This window comes from Coturnix japonica, chromosome 4, assembly GCF_054131305.1.
Source record: "Coturnix japonica strain WE chromosome 4, WE-NBRP24, whole genome shotgun sequence".
In the NCBI taxonomy this organism is placed as follows: Eukaryota; Metazoa; Chordata; class Aves; order Galliformes; family Phasianidae; genus Coturnix; species Coturnix japonica.
The window spans coordinates 75,293,367-75,313,250 of record NC_140666.1 but is presented as its reverse complement, the minus strand read 5'-3'; the positions used below and the strand labels follow the sequence as shown (position 1 = coordinate 75,313,250).

General features: G+C 41.7%; 1 protein-coding gene and 1 long non-coding RNA gene across 4 annotated transcripts in view; both read right to left on the bottom strand.

Annotated features, from left to right (window-relative positions):
• PPARGC1A (PPARG coactivator 1 alpha) overlaps positions 1-19,884 on the bottom strand; it is a 338,264-nt gene that overhangs the window by 138,339 nt on the left and 180,041 nt on the right. The window lies entirely within an intron of this gene.
• Positions 15,829-17,772, bottom strand: LOC107314037 (uncharacterized). The gene is made up of 2 exons (XR_014945486.1): positions 16,783-17,772; positions 15,829-16,387 (listed from the first exon to the last, which is right to left on the bottom strand). It is a non-coding gene; the product is annotated as an uncharacterized LOC107314037 (long non-coding RNA).

The window sequence follows — 19,884 nt, the reverse complement described above, 5'->3', positions numbered from 1 at the left end:
AATAGGTTCAAAATGCCAGCACACATCCATGTGTAACTGCCAGGAGCTTCACTTTATGGAAAGTATAAATAGATATATATATTATAAATAGATATATGAAGTATACATAACACTCTGTGGATGCCCAATCCCTGGAGGCATTCAAGGCTAGGCTGGATGTGGCTCTGGGCAGTGTGGTCTAGGTTGGCAATCCTACCCACAGCAGGGGGCTTTAAACTAGGTTATCTTTAAGGTCCTTTTCAACCCAGGCCATTCTGTGACTCTATGAAAGCACTGGTAAAATAAAGGTGTTGCCTTTACAAAATAAATAAATAAATAAATAATCAAGTCATTACGAGTTGTGTACAATTCTTCTATCTACCATCAAGAAACAGTTAACTATTCCTTTCCCTGCTTTGTTTCCTACTTTTCTTTAGTACCTTTCCTGTGAGGAAAGTGGAGGAGAATGTAAACCTGAAAAAGAACAAACTGAAATACTTTCTTTGGGGTTGGCAGTCCGGGGCACTTAACTCCCTCCATATTTTTGTGTAGTAGATGTCCTGCTATGAGGCGCTGTGAATTTACCTATTAGACCCATCAGTTTGAAGGTAGACTCTGAATGTAACCTATGTTCTTCAACCTATGCAATCAGGATCCAGCAATATTCAGTGGAAAATGTTGTGCTAAACTCAGTGAGCTTTAAGTGCAATTAACAATAAATGACCAAGGTCTCACTGAGAAAACAGTGTTTTCTCTCTGCAATGCCAAGGGTATTACAACTTCAGCTTAGCACAGCCAAGGCAGCTGGTGGGTCCTTTTATTATGAGGTCCCCCAATAAAATGCATTCCTCACTTTACTGCATAGCAGGCAAAATCTGTTTGCTGATCTTCAGGGTATTATGCAAAGCATTTGGGGAGAATGACAGGAGAGAGAGAATTGAATTTTGAGGCATTTGTTTGATCTATCGCTTTGATGATGTAGGCTGATTTATATGATGGGTTTGGGTTGGGTGTGTTACGGTTTGCATTTGCTGCAGTATTTTTCTATGGCTGGATTCTCAGCAATGTTCAGTTAGTCCTTAGTCTGACACACAGACAAACAAATAAAAAATCCCAGCATTTAGCACCTGCTCTCCAGCAATGCATACCAGAATTTAAACACAAACTGCATCGTTAGAAAATCTGGATGCTTTCGAGGGCACTGACCACTTCAATATCTGGTCTTAAGCTTGGATTTATGTGATTTTAAACATCGAAACATCATTCTGAATCCCATCCAGCAGAGCCAAAAGAAGACAGAGTAGTTTTCCACACTGCCTGCTCTGTGGTCTCAAGAATCGTTCTTGTATGAATAGAGAGTGGAAAGTCTTGGCCTATCTATTTTAACAGCAGATAAATAAAGAAGGGCATACAGAAATGCTTTCAGGATTGATTCTTTGACTTTCTTGCAAAGAACTTCCATATCTTATTTTCACATTTATTTTTATAACTTTTTCTTCTTTTTGTCTTTTGTCTTCTGCTCCTTAAAAATAAGAAGGAATCAAAATGTTCTTTTGTTCCTTAAAAATAAGCAGGAATCAAAATGTTCTTTTGGTTAAAAGCTATTGTTAGCATTTATTTTACAGATCTGAACAGATGGATGGAAAAGCCTGTTGTTTTGAGAACTGATTTAGCACTGGACCACTGAGAAGGAGCATCTCCATTCAAAGACTCGCACTTCTAAGTCAATGCCAAGCTTTCATGCTAAAATCCGTGTTTGTCATATGAAGTACCCAGTCACAGTCAAGCAGAAGCATGTCCCTCATGCTGCTAAAACCAGCAAAGTACAGAAAAACCTGCTAATCAACTGAAAATGAAAAGTATCGGTCTCTGTAAACTAGTTCTACAAGGCTTTTGCAAAAGGAAGCAGTCACCAGAATAAACATCTGTGATCAAATACTAATTTAGCACCAACAGAAAATTGACTTCAAATCATCTCTTTGTCACTGTAATTGATTAAAAGTCAAATGAAAATTGATAACATGATTTTGTATCTGTGGATGTATATGTGGCACAAACTCTCAAGAGCCCTATTGGCTTCATATATTGACTTTTTTCCAAATAAAGATTTTTAAGAGTACATTAGTCGGTCCACTAATAAACCTAAGATGCAGACTAATTACTCCCACACAAGGCATTGATACACTCTTGAAACTGTAGATGCTTGGTGCAAAAAACAAAACTTGAAAGAAAACTTTGAATCCAAGCAAAACAGCATAATCACATACTGGTTTGGGTTGGAAGGGACCCTTAAGACCATCTAGTTCCAACCCCCCTGCTATAGAAGAGACACCTCCCATTAGACCAGGTTGATCAAAGGCTCATCCAACCTGGCCTTGAATGCTTCCAGGGAGGGGGCATCCACAACCTCACTGGGCAAGCTGTTCCAGTGTCTCACCATCCTCACAGTACAGAATTTCTTCCTAATATCTAATCTAAATCTATCCTCTCCCAGTTTAAAGCCATTTCCCCTGTCCTGTTGCTACATGCCCTTATAAAAAGTCCCTCCCCAGTTTTCCTGTAGGCCCTTCAGGTACTGGAAGGCCACTGTAAGGTACCCTCAGAGCCTACCCTTTTCTTGATGAACCCAGAATACAGTTGGCCTGTAAGTGCACACTGCTGGCTCATGTTTAGTCCTTCATCAGCCCACACCTCCAAATCCTTCTCCTCAGGGCTGCTCTCAAGCCATTTTCAACCCAGCCTGTACTTGCATTTGAATGCACAAACAATTTCATTATCACTGGACTTTTCGGATGACGAAGGATGACTATTCTTTCCTTGTTCTTTCTTCATTTAAAATTCTCTCTAAATTGTATTAATTCTTCTCCAGTCTCAATGTGATATCCATACTCTTGTTCTTCACTAATCCAATGGTTTTTCAATGTAGGTTACAAACCTAGGTACCTTCTCTTTAACAGATTATTTTCTGCCTCACAGAACAAATGCAACTGTGTATCGACCCCTGAACAGAATAGTAGCCAACAGAGTACTAAAATGTTTTTCACCTACTCTATAGACGCCAATATTTTTAATATCACCAGTAAAAGCAACAAACAGAGATTACTACGCACAGTGTCTGTCTGCTTTATTAGGAAGCAGGCAGAAATTACAACCAATTGACCTAAGGTTAAGATTTAAAATATCTTACAGCAGCGTTAATTCCACTCATTCAGATTTTCATCTTCCTCTATGTTGATGAGAATATACAGAGATATGAGAAACAGAGGCAAAAGAGATGTTCCATTTATAATGTCAAGAAAGCAAGATTAATCCCTACTCCAGCCTGACAAATGACAGCCAGGCCCTGCCACACCATTACCAACACTCCACCAGCTGCAGAGCTCAGTGTCAGTTACTCAGCAAAAATTGGTGGCAGAGAGTAAACAAGAATTGATGCATTCAAAATAAATGTAAAATGTGTATATCTCAGTTAGGAGGTCCTGCCCTTGGAGCACAGCAGGAGGGATCGAGTCTCCAGCCGCAGACTGAATTTTGCCTGCTAGCTCCCATCAGGAGAGAGGTGAGGAGCATGCAAATGAACAGGGTCCCATAGCAGATGGCATCAGTGAAGAAATGAATACGTAGGACAAAGCTGAAACAGGAGAAGTCTGCAGCCTCTGAGGGGCACAGGCCAGACTCAGAAGAAAGGTGTGAGGAAAGGATGTGATGAAGGATGCGCTGCTGAGGGCAGCAATTGACTGCAGTCTTGGAAAGGTGCCGTCTTTGCAGCAAAACATACTCCCATTTTACTCCTCAAAAGACAGCAAGATATGACCATTTGATACCAGGGGAAAAAAGGAAGATTTAAAAAAAAAAAAAAAAAAAAAAAAAGGATCTCTCATGATTAACCTTGTGAATTTTTACACAGTTAAGGTCTCAGCAAAGGCTATCTGGGTTGCTGTAACGTACAGCGTCAGCTGAGATTCAGCCTATGACAAGTGCCAGCATAACATTATCACTTAAATCTCTCCTTTACTGTGATGCCCACAGAAAACCTGGCAAGAGCTAAGTTGCTAGTGAACTGATACCTCCATCCATCATGCTTCCCAGCACGCTCACTTTTTCCCCACGTGTTTACTGCTGCCTCATAGCTCCACATCCTTCTTCCTGCCTTCCCTTGTCCATCTTGCAGGCTGTCAGAGCCAGCCCGGTAAGTCAGGCCCTCACAACCCTGCACTGAACAAGGACACCTACAGCTGGATCAGGTTGCTCACAGACCCAACCTGTGCCAGTGCCTCACCACACTTAGTGTAAAAAAATACTTCTTTAATATATTCAATCTAAATCTCCCCTCTTTTAGTTGAAAACCATTTCCCCTTGTCATGTCATATAAAACCCTGCTCAAGAGTCTGTTCCCTTCTTTCTTACAGCCCCCCCCCCTGGGTACTGAGGGGCCACTCTCAGGTGTCTTCGGAGCCTTCTCTTCTCCAGGATGAGCAGCCCCAGCTCTCTCAGCCTGTCCTCATAGAAGAGGTGTTCCACCTTGGATCATTTTTGTGGCCCTCCTCTGAACATGCACCAACAGCTCCATGTCTCTCCTGTTCTGAAGACTCCACATCTGGATGCAGTACTCCAGGTAAGTCCTCACCAGCACAAAGTTGATAGGCAGGATCACCTCCCTTCCCCTGCTGGCCATGCTGCTTTTGATGTAGCCCAGGATACAGCTGGCTTTCTGGGCTGCAAAGGCACATTGCTGGCTCATATCCAGCTTCCCATTCACCAGTTCCCCCAAATTCCTTTTGACAGGACTATGTTCAACCCTCTCGTCTCCCAGCTTATACTGACAGTGGGAGTTGTCAAGACCTTGCACTTGGCTTTGTTTAACCTTGTGAGATTCACCTGTGTTCACTGCTAGAGACTGAAGAAGGGTACTTGCAAAGCCTGCAGTATTTGCACAAATCACAGGACAGGGGAGTGTATTAAGTTATATACAATTATTTAAAGAAAAATCACAGTCAGGAACATCTATGGTGCCATCCAACTTGAATTCAAGACTGATTCAGGTTGGGCAGATTGTTCCATCTCAGTCATGCTGTTCCCAATGCACCACACGTACCTGCAGAAGGCTCATGAAGGCTGCCCAGAAAAAGTTCAGAGAAGCAGGACCAATATTTTGGTGCCCACATAAGTGAGATTTCACACAACCAAGAAGCAGTTTGATTTTTGTGCCTTAAAGGTCACATCTTTTGTGGTCATGAAGCATATTCCTTTGCCTCTCACTTCCAAGCAGGTCTTGCAGAAATTGGGGTTTCCAGCAAGTTCATCACCTCAGCAGCCAGCTGCTCTCCTCTCTGCTCCCAATATTCATGCTAACAAATAAGCACATTAGCTGATCATTTTAGCAGAAAACAGAGTTTGCACATGTAAATTTTTATCAACTATACTTACAAGTGGTGCAATCCATACAGGCTGTTATTCCTGCTTCTGCTTTTACATTTGCACCATCGTTTACCTTGGCTCTTAACAATTATTATTCAGCATTTCAAGTGCCATCTGTGCTGCTGATAAGTAAATGCCTTCAAGTATATTGGAAACAGATTTTCTGAAGTTTTACCTTGTACCAGGCACAGTCAGCATCAGAAGCGTGTGCTCTATGGAAGCTGACATGTATTTAGCTGATTTTTTTTTTCCACAGGAATTGGTGCATTCAAAATAAATTTAAAATGTGTATATCTAAGTTACCAAACAGAAAACAGGCTCAGAGAATGAAGAAACATCACCATGTTCCCAATAGCACTCGCTCGTTATGGGTCAAATTCAAATCCAGCGTATATATGGGTAATGTTCACTCATACCCGGAGTGAATTTAGTCTTATAATAGTTAAGTGCATCGTGAGAGAAAAACTTATTAAATGAGAAAAAATATCCATAAGTTCAATGCCCAAATGCCTCAACAGCTCTTGACACATACATCAGCCACCATTAAAATTAAAATGTGAAATATAATGACTGATCTCCATGAGACGCATGGAGCTGACTATTCTAAGGTTCTCACTGACAGTTTAAACTACTCGAAGTGACACATGGGAACAGATCCAGACTCACACATCTCTGCCCACTGTCTTAGTGTAAATGTCAGCGTGGAACTGGAGTCTGAAAAATATCATAAACTGATTTTTTTTTTCCCCCTTTAAAAATCAATCATTAACCACTATCTGCTAATAAGTCATGTTTTCTTTTCAAATGAAACCACAGCTGGTCACAGCCAGTGATTCATTCCTTCCTAGGGGGACAAAGCCACACAATGACACCAAAAATCCTCAAGCTACACAAATAGGTAGGTATCATGCAGTGGCTTTTTTGACAACTGTAGGGAAACCACAACTACACGGACAGTATTTCAAATCACAGAGCAGATAGAGCCCGGTAAAGGAACAAAGTGGGAATTCCCTTCAGTTTTCTCTCCTGATGCTGACTGACAATTCCTGGCTACAACGGTATTATTTCTACTACAGCCATGCCTGAAAAAGGCTGGGTGCTGACAAAGTTACTCATGAAAAAAGACCAATACATGAACCAGGCACTTTCAGGGCTTAGTGGACAAAGCAAGGTGGGCTAACATAGCCCCAAAGTCAAAGCTGACAGCATCAAATCCAGGAGCAGCCACAGCATTTACTCCATTGTCCCTTTCTCCCCCCTCACCTCGACTCAGATCTGCACGGTTTAATTACAAACCACAGACAAGTGCAATTCTATTAGCAGGCCTAAAGCACTGGCATGACACAAGCTTGTACGCTGCATCCAGTCACTAAGACGCTGCCAACAAGCTCGGAGATTCGGAGCCTCTTTCCTATGCAGGTCTGTTTGGCCTGGAAACAGCATACATATACACTGACTTGATTTTAACAAAGAATGTTAATTTGGGTCAGTGAACTACCACTAATTGAATTCTAATAGATGTCACCATAACTCAAGTGCTCCAGCTCTATCAAGCAAAATGGCAGTAAGACCAAAGCCAGCACTTCTGCTGCACTGGGGGAAATAAAGTCTGTCCTTCGACTGCGTTGTTTCCTGCTTGTCCAGTTTTAACTACTCTTTGGTCATAATAAAAAGCAAATGAGATACTGGCTCGACAGCTCCCTCAAAGAGTCTTTAAGAGCAGGTTTTATTTTTTAAGTGCAGTGTTCAAAAATGAGCCCTGAGCCACTCCATACACAGGTACAGCCAAATGCAGAGCTGACCTGTACAACAGGCCAGCACCCAGCCCCAGCCCTCCTTTCTCCTTGAGATCTTTTATACATCACTTTGCATTCTTTTTGCCCCCATGGCTGTTGGAAGTGTTAACCACAAAGATCAATTCTCCCAAGATTTCCTGAGTCCAGGCTCTAAGCCGCGGCATCAGGATCCTGTACTGCTCAACACAAGCCAACATCCAGCCACACAGAAGCAGCAGGGCTGTCTTCAGAAGAGAAAATACCCAAAGCATTTTTAGCATGATTCACAGTAGCTTAGCTGTGGGAAGACTCCTTCTTAGCTCATCTGAAAGTAGCAGATTTACACTCAGCAGACCATGAGGGTGCTGGCTTGTGTCTCACTTAAGATGGAGCACAAAACAGAAGCAGCATTTTCCACCAGCTTGCACCCTGTATAGTCACACAAATCTGTGCAAAATGGATGCAAAGATGCTGCCAAAGAACAATGAAGGGACATGGTACAGACGAAAGTAGCAAAACAAGGAGCAGACTGGTAGAAAATCAGGCCCAGCAACTGCCATGCATCTGGTACAGCTGCTGCAGGCACAGGGATCTGTGCAACAGGCCACACTGGCAATGTGGTGAAAAACATGCTTTTCACAGAAAGAATGTGAACCAACTGCTGGATTCCCAACATAAAAAATAACAAATTCTTTTTTTTTTTTTTTTCTCTCCAGAGAAGAAAAATCAAAACTAGCACAGGTTCAAACAGGTACTGCAACAGAAAACTGCCCTCTCTAATTATTCCAAGTTTGAGTCCCATATTACCACATGCCACAGCAGAAGGAAATAAAAGCACAAAGGCAAATCCAATACAGGAACTCTACATTTGTCCCAGCAGGTTAAAGCACTGAACCTGCACTCAGAGGAACTTGCACTCACACACACAGACCACTTCCAAAACTGCAAAGCCCTCCTGGAAGGGCAAATGGTGCTTTACAAGGATTTACTGCAATGGCTCTCAGTGAGAGTTACTCCTAATTAGGTCCCCCTCAGTCTGCTAGGACAGATATGACTTGTTTGTGTCCAGGTAATGACCAGAGTTCATGCAGCCTGCATCAGAACTACCAGATCTGGATACTGCCCAAACTTCCATATGCTGCCCACACCAGCACCAGCAAACCACACACACACACTTGTTGGCATACATCCCTCTGGGGACCACATCACCATGATCCTGGCCAATGCAGGAGCACACAGCTCTCTGTCAGGTTCCAGGACCTGCACCCACTTTTCAGAGCCCAGCTGCTCCCACACCTAACCTGGGATGTGCCACCCAACTGAGACTCACAGCTATACAGTATAAACTCAAACCCTGCCTCCATCTCATGATGCTGCCTAACATTGGAGGTTGGAGCTTCATGATCCTTGAGGTCCCTTCCAACCCGGGTCATTCTGTGATTCTGTGATTGGCAGGATGGGGGAAACAAGAAGAGAAGTTCTGAAATACCACCATTTGAAGAAAATTCATTGAAGAATGCAGTCACAGAGGGCAAAATGTGAGGTGTTAAAGAAACCAATCCTAGCCCTTCCTGGGTCTTCCATCTTCACCCTATCCTGGGCCATCCTGTCCTTCTGCTACGTCTTCACTTCTCTCTCCCGCTTTCTGCAAAAGCCCACCACAACATGTTCAGCATCGTGTGTCTTTATTTCCCATTGTTGATTTTATATATCCTCCAGTTAAATGTACCTCCCTTTTTAAAAATGAACAACTCTCTATCTATAGAAAATGTTTTGCATCTTGAGCCCTTTTACTTTCCAGTAAATAGGCCATGTATATTTGTCTATTTAGGTAAAATAAGAAAAAAAAAACAACCACAAAACCCTTTTTTCATTACCATCTCCCACAATGAACCCTCGTACAATCTGTGCCCATTGTGATTCAGTGGGCTCATCTCTGCGTTACTGCAGTAAACGTGAAGACAGATGTAAAACCAAGATCTTGATCATCTGCAGCTTAAATAAAAAAAAAAAAAAAGTGTTCTGGCAGTTTTCATCAGAGAAACAGTTTTAAACAGTGCCCTGCACAAATTCTGGCTCCTGTAACTTTTACTGCCACTTCAAGGGGATCTGTAATATTTTGTCCTGAACTGTTGCATACCACTGCAGAGTCCTGTTGAGTAGCTGTCATAGTCATAGCACCAACAGAGGAGAAGTCTCATAGGAGAATAAAATAATCCTTATGTGCAGTTTGTATATTAATTTATTTAATTTGTAAAGCTCTCTGGGACTCTGCAAGATGAAAGCAGCTACATAAATGTAAAATACATCACCATTATTGCTGTTTTCTAACCAGCATCTTCCATTTTGTAGTTGGTATTTTTCTCCCATAGTGTATGACCTTGTATTTTATCTAAATTAAATCTCATCTTGTTAATTTTTGCACAGTTCTTTAAACTCTCAACATCCTTTTGTTATCTCTCTCCCTCTGCCTTCCACTGTGTTTATGATCCCTCTTAATTTGGCATCATCTGCAAATTGTACTGCTCTGTATATATTGTTTAGGAAAGTATTAAACAATATTGTGATCAGCACTGACCCTTGTGAAACCTCTCCTGATATTTTTTCCTAAATTGATGTTGTAAAGTTTATAATTAGGTACAAGAGAACACAAGAAGAAGTAACAGGCAGCAATTAAGGAAAGGAAAATATAAGCTATCAGTAAAAACTCTGACAGTGAAATCTATGAGAACGTACAACAGCTTCCCAAAGGAAGACTTGAAAGTCCCAATGCTTACTAAAAAATATATTAATAGTAAATAAAACACTAAATAATAGTGACGCTTAGCACACAGCATATATAGAGCTTGACATGTTCAAACCTACTCACACAAAGTAAGTAGTTTGGGGAAATATTGAAAATTCTGGAAGACAAAGCACTCTGGTATATTTTAGTTTTATTTTTGCATATATAACGCTCTCTCCCCAATCAGCGTGACTCAGGGACAAAGCGTGCCTGCAAATAAACCTGTACTACCAAGGGGATATGCATATTCCTGAGAAGAGGACAGGACGACCTAGCACTCCTCTTTTTCTCTGTTGCCGTACCCCACACATGCCACTATAAACTCTCTCATGGATAAGCTCTAAGTCACCAAAACACAACCTGCAAATCCCCATTCTCCTGATTTATTTTTCTTTTTAGCTTCCCCACAATCCCCGCCCCCCCTCCCCCCCCGCTCCCCCAGTATAATAAATATATGTAATGACATTATCCTGACAAAAAAAAAGGCTAGCTCTCTTATGAAAACAACCTTGATACAGCACATTTTTAGCCTGAACAACTGCCAGGAAGACCCCTCTCGGAAGTGTCAGTTCATCCATTTTCTCCTGTTCAGCCAAAGAGGCAAAAATGAAGAAATGCCAGACCTAAACCTATACCGTCACTTGGAAGATCTCAGGACAAACCCATTGGGATGAAAGTGGCTCTGATCTTGCCGATGTGTACACTACACCAACCTCTTGGTCCTTCCAGCCTTTGACTTAATTAATGGAAATCTTGGACAAAAGGTAACAGATAAGAGCACAAAAAGACAACACGTGATCCACCAGCCAGTCTGCATAGACGCTCAGGAGAGACAAGCACTCCTTTGGACAGAACTCCGATCCCCACATTTTACAACTGCAAACAGTATTCCTCCTCCCAGTGCAAGCCTTTCTTTTATAAAGTTAGCCAGCATTTCAGTTGTCCTTCTTCCCAGTCAACTCATGAGTTTTGGGTCAGGAGTGCAAACCACTAAATTAAAAAAACACTGATGATTAAGAACATCCCCTAAGTCCAAGAGATGTACACAGGATCACTTATGTGCCTAAAATAAAGCATATGGTGCAATGATTTATTGTATGCTCGAGTGCTTGAAGACATAGCACTTCCTCCCTCCATAGGCTACGGTGCTTTGATATCTGCACTGCACACAAAATGTCAACAGAGTTGACTTCTAGCTCATATTATGGTCTCACAAATAAAACTGTGGCAATAAGTGTTGCGTATTTCCAATTCTATTCAAGATTTAGTAGTAAATATCTGCAAAGCCATATTAATGGTCTAGGTGTGGACAAGCAGAGAGAGCAATAAGCAGAACAAAGGCAGGGAGAGACAAAAAACAAGTAATGTGGGAAGGGGATAAAAAAGGACAGCCCAACATAGGAGACACCTACCTAACAGCACTGCCTTGAAGAAGTAGATGGACAGAGAGGGTATTACAAATACTCCAGGATCTACCAGTCTCACACAGGAAATGAGAACTAAATGTTGTAGAGTCACATTCTCACTCATACCATCATGGAGAATAGGCACAAAAATATGCAAGCATCAGTAGAAGAGAGAGCAGATGGTTTTGGTGCTGCAGACACACCAGGCATCCTGGTGTAAGGAAAAAGCTAGGATTGTGGACCTGAAGGGGCAAGAACAAAGCTGAAGAGCTGAGAAAGAGAAGCAGTTTGAGGGATGCCATTGACCTACCATGTTGCTCAGCACTCCCTCTGAAGCACTGCTTTTGTCAAAATCAAGTTGGCATAAACACGTCCTTTAACCCTAAAAACCATGGGTTTTTAAAACTCTTAAATGTCACACAAATAAGAACAGATGAACACTTGCAAACACAGGTGTGCCCAGTAGCACGAGGTACTTCAAGAGCCCACGTTATATTTTGATTTCCAGGGAATAAGCTGAGAGATAAAAGACTTCAGCGTTCAGAAAAATTGATACAAGGACTGTTATCACAGCACTGAAATCTTGCTTTCCACAAGGCTGGACAAGGTGTCATGCTTGAGTGCAATGCCTTGTTCACAGGAGGAACCAACCCAGCACATTCCAAGGGGAGGTTTTCCTTCCAGAGCTATTGCAGTACTTCAAGTGCTGCCATCTTGTGTTACCACGTACACTTCAAATCCTGCCTTAATTCAGAATAGGTCCCTTACTGGGTCACGTAACAGGCTTTGCTAACGTTCCAGAACTCACTCACTACGTGTGTCTTCCAAAAAGACAACATTTTTTCACTTCCATATATGACAGGATTCCCTAGAAGCATATGTGATAAACACAATGAATTTAAGAATTAAAGCCACATTAGAAGGTATTGATTTTCATTACAGTAAGATGAGCCTCTTCAGGAGCTGGATGAAGGTAGTGAACTGAGCAGACACAGCATGATTCTGGCGGGGTGGAGCATTTGGGGAATTGCTCCCGCAATAGGAAAAATTTGTTTTAATTAGGTTGGTTGGTGGTTCCCAGAGCAACATGCTGTGAGTGGGAAGGAGAAACAAGGATGGGACTGTAAGCAGCTTGTTGTGTTCTCAGCCTCTGACTCAGAGCGTGGCTGGCTCTGCTGCTGCTGGAGGAGCTTGGCATGAGGAGGGGCGAGAAGGTGACCAGCAGATGTCCCTTCTCCTTACTGCCCTGAACTGTGCATAGAAGATAACGTTTTAGTCTTGTGGACAAGCAAAAAGATTCAAGGAAGGAGATAATAACCAGCAATTAGGGCAGCAAAAATATCCAAGAACAAAACTGACCTAAAATAATAAAATTAAAAAGTGAGTTAGAGAGATTTTGTCATTCTGTCTTAGATTATGTTGAGGAGGCTGAACTCAATTTTATTGAGAAATCAATTCTAATTTGGCACTCCGCTCGGTTTCTGGCAGAGGACGCTGGTAACAGTCTCCATTGAAATCTGCCAGCTAATTTACTTCTGCTGACTTTACACTAACAAACAGAAGCAGGAAAAAGTCGTGTGGTAGAGATGACATTTCCCGCTAAATATCCCACACCAATATGCTGCCTGAGCCCTCCCACACCTGCCACAGAAACTCATCACCTTGCAAAAGGGGAAAGGAAAAACAAATCACCCCCAAGGGACCAAACGGCCAGAGCACGCCATGTACACACCCTGCAGACGGGGCCACAAGTTCAGCTCAGAGAAGGGCTGGTGAAGAGATCCCTCCATCAGCTGCTGCGGGAGTTCAGCATCACCTGCCCTGCAATTCAACTGACCCCACATGTCCAGCTCTGCAACTTTTATAGATGCTGCGTCCCGCAATTGATTGTCAAAAGAAAAAGAAGCTTTTAAAGGATTGTGAATTATTGAAGAAAATGTGTCTGTAGATATTTCAGAAACATACTGAATAAAATTTATCACGGGTTATGTGTTCGGGAGCACAAAATGTGCCATTTAATGCTGTGCTTTACTGACCTTTAAGCAGTGGCAGCTACCCTAACTGTATTCATAGCTTTTGTGTATTCACCCAGCATTTATATAAAATACCATTTATTTTTACAAGGTTTGTGCCACTGAAGATTTTACCTTCACCGAAGAAAACGATTGCTGAGTGCATTGTTCACAGCATTGTTTTCAAACATTAAGATAACCAGGAAGTGTGATGTTCTCAGTCCACATATTTACCAGGAAGTTTTACAGACAAGGCGCTTTATTTTATGAAGACGTTCCTAGATATAGGCAGAATTATAAAGAAAAAAAAGGAAAAGAAAGTGTTTTATTCTTTTGGATCACTGCTTGCCTTTGCCTTAGCTTCCAATAAGACCAGTGAGCCCACCTCCCCAGCACAACCACATGTTCTCTTTCAGGGAAGGTTTCTGTCTTCGGCTAAGTAAGTAATATCCATACAAAAGCCCCAAATTTAGCAGTGCACAATGACTTACATTTCCTCACTCCATTTATAAACCAGGTTCACTGCTCCATGAGGACCTGATTTCACCCCCTCCCTCTCAGCAACATTCTTTAAGCCTTTACAAAGATCCATTTTCCCTTTCTTATTCCCAGAAGTCTGCTAAAACTAGGGCAAGATGGCCTAAAAATTACTATTTTCCTCAAAGTCCCAGAAAACCTGGGGCTGACCGCACCCTCTCTGGGAGGGATGCTGGGCTCCCCTCGCTGACACCCAGGCAGCAGGGCTCCTGCCTGCAAGGATGCGCACCCATCCAGCCCCCAGAGCAGTGTGGACTCCTGACCCAAGGAGGCACCTCATGGCTCCAACAACCTCCCACTCCAAAGTCTGGAACTTTATCTCTGAGGAAAGAAATAGGGTAAAAAAAAAAAAAAAAAAAGAATATAAGAACGTTGTTCTAAATAATTGATGTTGCAATCTAATGCTATTTCCTTTTGTATTACTGCAATCTTCTTAAAAAGATATTTTCAAGCTGTTTATTATAGCAATAACTATAATTTTTCCTTCTCTTTTAGCAACAGTGCTTCACCCATAATGTCGCCTACAGATAACGTATTAAAGATATAAATAAACTAATACAGTATAGGTGGTATGGCAACGCATAGGTTGCTAACCAGCCAAACAGAATGTGCTTCCGAGTTGGATTAGCTGGAGCTGGCTACTTGAGCATCTGCTGTCTTCTGATTTCTCCATTGTCGGCTGTCTGTCTCTATCTGTATTTGCTCTGACATTACTACAGCGCTGTGAATAAAACCTAAACACATTCACACTTCTCCTTTATTCACCTCACTGGGAAGGAAAAGCAAGACGAAACAAACAGCTCTGAATGACCAGAATGCAGAAAACCTGCCACCAGATTTAAAAACCCAATTCTAGTTTTTTGTCACAGCTCTGAAGTTTTTCCAGAAAGCTGTAATTTCCTTGAATATAAAAACCCATTAAAAAAAATTCAGTCTCTTCTAGGATGGGCTAAAAATAACCAGGAGTGCAATTATTACCCTCTAACCTCTAGCACTGGTTCAGCTGCATATGCCGTCTGCAGGAAAATCTCCAGCAGCAATCAAGGTTGCTCTTTGCATTACAGCAGCATCTCTAAGCCCTCACCAGGAGTAAGTCCAAAGGAGGCAATTTCTGACTCAGGTATTAAGTAACAGATGGGTCCCATCTCAAAGATTTTAAATGGAAGTGGGAGCTCCATTTCATGTATAGGACCTGAGACCCAGAGAAAGTACAGCTCACACTGCCCGCAGCAGAGCGCAGAAAAACACAACTCATTTTATGGTTTAACTCCTGAAAGCACCATCAGGAACCCCACAAAAGCCTGGTGCCCAGCACAGCTGCACAGAGCAGATCTGGCAAAGCACCACCACCTCCCGGAGAATCAGCACCTAGGTTAAGGAACACATCCCTCAGGTGCCACTCAGAGTGATACGTGACTGAGGGAGCCCTTCAGTGTCCTTGTCAGCCTACTAGCACACAGCAGCGCATGCGGACCTGCACCACTTGCCCCCAAAATTGCTTCTCTTCCCATCACTACAGTCAGTCCCCAAAGCACAATAAGTCATCCCTCTATTGAGATCCATGATGAATACCCCCAGGTAGTCTCCTGGACCTGCTGCAACTAACCACTGATTTCTGCCACTGAACAAGGCTTCATCCAGCAAGACAGCTGTGGATTTAAGCCACGCTTCCACTTGTTTATGCCCACACCTAAATCTCAGCGAACAAGTGCTCTTTGGCATATGTAGCACCCGCAGGATCAGCTTCTGCCATGCTGAGAGCAGAAATACCTTTGCAAGAGAGCAGCACTGACAGCCTAGCGATGCTCCCTACCTGAAGATCCTATCTCCATTAAATTTTCATATCTGCAATACAGAAGCGTATTTTAAGACAAATGCTGTTCTAATTTGCTGTAGGCACTGAAGACCAACACACATTTCAGTAGAGGAAGTTATGTGTTTTAATTGGTTTATGAAGACAAAGCATATGCCATGACACAGTTAAATGATTAACAGATTCCTACGAATGCCTTTGGCATAGAATATCTATACATTCATTAGCTGGAACAATTCATCTTCTTGATAAAACTAAAATTAGTTATACAGCAGGTTTACTTTTTATGATTAATAAATGATAAAAATCTAAATTATCCATCTCAAATGACTGCTTTCTTAGCCATTAATCTCACATTTATCAGCTCCTATAACTCACATTATTAGTTGAAAAATCAATTTCCTCAAATACTTTTAATTCCATATTAAAAATATCAAAATATGGGAAATGTGAAGTATCTTATCCTTCACTACAGTATTTGCAGTGAATTCAAGATATAAAAAGAAACAATATACAACTGCGTCCCTATTATAAATGTCAAAAAAGAAAAAGGAAAAAGCAAACACTCGGTAATAAACCAGCTCTAACAAAAGATGTATCAGCTCATTCGGATTTTCCAGCTTCCTATAGCTCTTTTGCCAAGAAGGAAAATCCAGCTCACTCTGCAGAATAAAAAAAACCATGGTAAAAGGTCAAAAGTACAGCACTGTCTGCATCCTGGGGAGCGGGTTGACACATCACAGGTTTAGCTAGAGGGAAAAGGTTGGGAATAGATCCTTCTGTCAGCTATTTAAAATGTTGAAGGCCTTCTGTCCTCCAATTAAAGTGATCAGGGAAGTCTACGAGAGCTAGCTCCAAATGGCTGTGCATCACTCCCCTTAAAGTCCGAGGGCTTAGCAAGACATCTTTCTTAAGTCATGTCATTTCTGTTGTCGAATGGTGATTACCCCTAATCCCAGAAGCATTAGAAAAAAGTACCCCCTGGGAAACAGAAAAGCTCAGTTTGCAATTTACCATTATCTGACAGTGGGGAAGAAGGGAGGTGTGGCCAAGGCACCTGCAGGAGTCCCCAGATGCTTGCTGCTGCAGGGATGGATGAAGGCTGGGGCCCAGATATGCTGGAGAGAGTGATGTCAGCAGTACCTTCTGACCACCTGCTCTTCTCCCCAGCTCGGAACAAGACTCAAGCCTTGTAAAAAAAACCCCAACAATAAAGAGCCAATACTAAAAAAGCAAGACTAATGCAAAATCTGGTGCAATACTGTCATTGGAGATAGGATCTAGAGAGCTATGTGATTCATCCATCAAAATTATTTAAAAAGGCAAAAGAAAAAAAGAAAGCACATTTTTTGTAAGAACATGTCTGAATTCCAGAAGTTTCATGAACTCTAAACTGTATGTTGGCTGCACACCCACATCTGAACTACATGGGAACATACTTCAAAGACTAATCACACAACTAAAACTATTCCTCTTTTCATTTCAGAGTCATTTGTCCACCTCCTTCCAACACACCCATGAACTATTTTCTATGCAACTGTCTAAACCAGCAACGAGACCATGCACAGGCTGAACTCTGCCTGGAACAGAGTGGGAAGAGCTTTGCAGATATTTCTGTAAGGCGCCAGCTACCTGTTCCTTCAGGGAACATTGGAGATGTGATAACACAAGAGAGATGGGCATCTTATGTCCCCCAGCAATATCATATGATCAGAAAACTAGATTTAAATCTTAAACATTTAGGTTTGAGAAACGCCTTCCTTACTCAGATGCTGCCTTAAAGAACTTTGTGAGAGTAATAAATGCAGAAAAAGAAATGATCACGTAAGCCAACATTCAAATAGTGATGCCCAGCAGCTCCATAAACACTTACAGACAAGCTCATATTGAAAACACTTACCAGATGAGCTCTGGCAATCTCTACCCTTTTCTTTATTCAATAAGGAATTTTTCCCATTATGCAAATTGCTCTCTAAGTGGCTCACACAGCATAGTCAAAAGCGTTGTACCATTGTTTTTGCCAGTTGTCAAATAAACCATTTGCAAAAAAAAAGAAGTTTTAGAAGAGCCAAACAGGTAGAGGACAAAAACTTGGGTGGAGAGGGAGCAAGGAGACTTCACAGGTTTCCATAGGCAAATATCAACAACTCATTGCTATCATTCCAGACAGCCAGCACTGGCTTCTCTTATACACATGCTTAAGTGGTTCATAACACAAGGATGGACTTAACCATACTTCTATAGGATTTGTGGAAAAGGAGCTACTCTTGTATGGACTGTGGTGGAGAAGCACTGGCGTGAAAGCATTAAGGAAGGTTTGGGGTGATTATTCTAGCAGCACAGCAAAGAAACTCAAAGCCTGAATGACCAGAAGACCAAAAGCAAGCTCCCAGTGACAAGTGGTGGCTGGTTAAACAGCTTTAGTCTTGAACCCAGATATCTGCATGTCAGTATGCTTTGCGTGTATAGTGTAGGATAGCACAACAGGCACTTAGCAGGTTAAAAAGAAGCAAAAAGGTGTCCTGGGGAAAGAAGAAGATAGGGTTTATATCACTTATATGAATTCACACATGCACATTTTTATATATAAATATGTCACAGAACAAGTAATCTTCAAATGAAATGCCCTTTTTTTACTATCAAGTGTCTTTAATGCTAGAAAAACATAAACCCAGCTTATAAATAAAACTGCATAAACACTTTGGTACTGGCAATAAATTGAGAATAATTGACCTTGTCCTATCAAAGGATGAGCGTATCTTTAGATCTTAAGTGCTGTGAATGGTTATGAACAGGCTTAAAGTACTGAGCAATAGCAAGCTAAGCACAGCATGCACAGTGCATTTCACAGGGTATTAAATAACTGAGGTTTGTAGAATCTCTCCCTCGCCTAAGTCTTAAGGCGTTTGATTTCTAAAACTACAGTCCATACAATATCACACATTGGTCCTATTTCTCTTTACACTAATTAGGCATTTTATTATCAAAAAGACACCTAGTATTATCCTGGAGCATCTATGACTCTCTTCTTACTAGTACATGACTGATCCTGGCTTTCAGAAAGACTGACACTGTCTCGTATCGCCAAGGAACATTCCCCTGTCAGTGCACTTGATGAGGAGCATCAAGGAAAGAACATTTCCCCAGGCATGATGAAAATAAGGCAAATCACTCTGCCCTAGTGGTACAGGGCCTAACCCTCAGACCCAAGGACAGACTAATCACTGACAGCCCTGGGAACAACACATCCCTCCCTCACAAATCCTAGTGCCTACAAGTGACCTACCCAATGCAGGGAGCTGAGAAAGGGTCAGAATGCATAAAGACATCAGCCGGCAAAATAGCAGCATCACAGACCAGTAACCTGGAAGAATAACTTCCTCGGTACTCATTAGCAGTCTCTACTCTGAATACGCTGAATTTTGCCTCAAATATGCCTATATAATAGTTTCCTGTTCATAACACACCTTGAAGAACAATGAAATACACGAAACTAAATAAAAAGCAATTGATAGAGAAATTCCAGTCCTGATGTGCCTCTGGTCAGTTGCTGATAACGTGCCTTCATAAAATTTCTTTTAACTCTTTTCTACAAAGGGCTCCCATAATTTCCTTTGAGAGCATCCAGGCTAACATGGAGAACAGAAGACCCAGCTGGATGGTCCCCATGTGTGGAGCATGGTGAGAGGTTATAGAGCCCTACAGGTATACGCCTCTTGCCATACTTTAAATGGTAAGTAAAGTACACTTATAACATTAAACATGCATCCAGTAGTAGATCTTATGATTGTATTGAAAATACAACACTTAGAGGAAGAACTAAGGAAACAAAACTGACCATTCCTCCTTCACAACTCAACAGATAGATAAATATACAGATAAACAGATAGACAGAGCCTTTGAGGGTGGAGAAAAGAAAGAAAAACAATTTTTGATAAATTTCACCAGTGGAAAAGATTTGGTGTCCACAGCAAACGCAGTACAACAGAGCTGCTGGATATACTGTATCTACCTCTTGCACACTATGGGTGCCTGGAATAACCAGAAAGATCAACGCAGTGTGATGATAACACAAGAGGTGTAATGACAAGGAAACTAACACAATGGAATTGTGTTACAAAGAGAAAGGGAAACATGCTCACCTGTTCCTTAAAAGCTA